This window comes from Triticum dicoccoides, chromosome 2A (genome assembly GCF_002162155.2).
Source record: "Triticum dicoccoides isolate Atlit2015 ecotype Zavitan chromosome 2A, WEW_v2.0, whole genome shotgun sequence".
Taxonomy (NCBI): domain Eukaryota; kingdom Viridiplantae; phylum Streptophyta; class Magnoliopsida; order Poales; family Poaceae; genus Triticum; species Triticum dicoccoides.
Window position 1 is genome coordinate 474,040,317 of NC_041382.1, and position 807 is coordinate 474,041,123.

The following is an 807-nucleotide window of genomic DNA, read 5'->3' on the forward strand; positions in this document are numbered from 1 at the left end:
CAACGGCCCGGTCAACCAGGCCAAAAGCGGTGACGACGAGGGTGGGAACCAGACCTGGTGGATTGGGACTCCCGCCGGCGTGGTCGGAGCCGGGCTGGAGCTGACCGGAGGTGGCGACGGCAGCTGCAGCTGCTGCTGCAGCGGGGCGACGGGCAGCTGCAGCAGGGCGACGGTCGCGGCGGAGGCCGCCGGGTGCGGCGGTGTAACGCCCGGATAATCATGCTACAGTAATCCCACGTTAACGGTGCCACGTCACCCCGGTTACTGTTGCTAATCTCGCGTTGGATCAAAACTTTTCAAATTCAAAAATTTAAATAATGTCAAACATCAAGCTTTTCAAAAGTTAAAACAAAAATGTTCGGGTAGTGCCCAATATTACATAGGTAATTATAGTGAAGAGAACTCCTTTTTAGAAAATGCCTAGATATTTTAAAATGATTTAAAACAGAAAAGAAAATATAAAAAGAAAATACAAAAGAGAAAAACAAACTAACAAAAAAAGAAAAGGAAAACACCCCCCACTGGGCTCCGGCCCAGCAGGGCACCATCCCAACTGGCCCAGCCGGCCGGCCCATTCCCCACTCCCTCCCAGTCCAACCCTAGCCACCGACACCCACTCCCCCACTCCCCCTCGTCAGCCCCCATCCCGATCCGATCTGGATCGGGGAAGGGATCGATGCCGCCCCGGACCGCCATCGCCCACCGCCGCCTCCACCTCGTCCATCATCGCCTGGAACGCCGCCTCGGCCACCTCGTCGTCTACCCCGCCGGCCTGCCTCCCCCTACGCATGTCGTCCCCAACCTCCC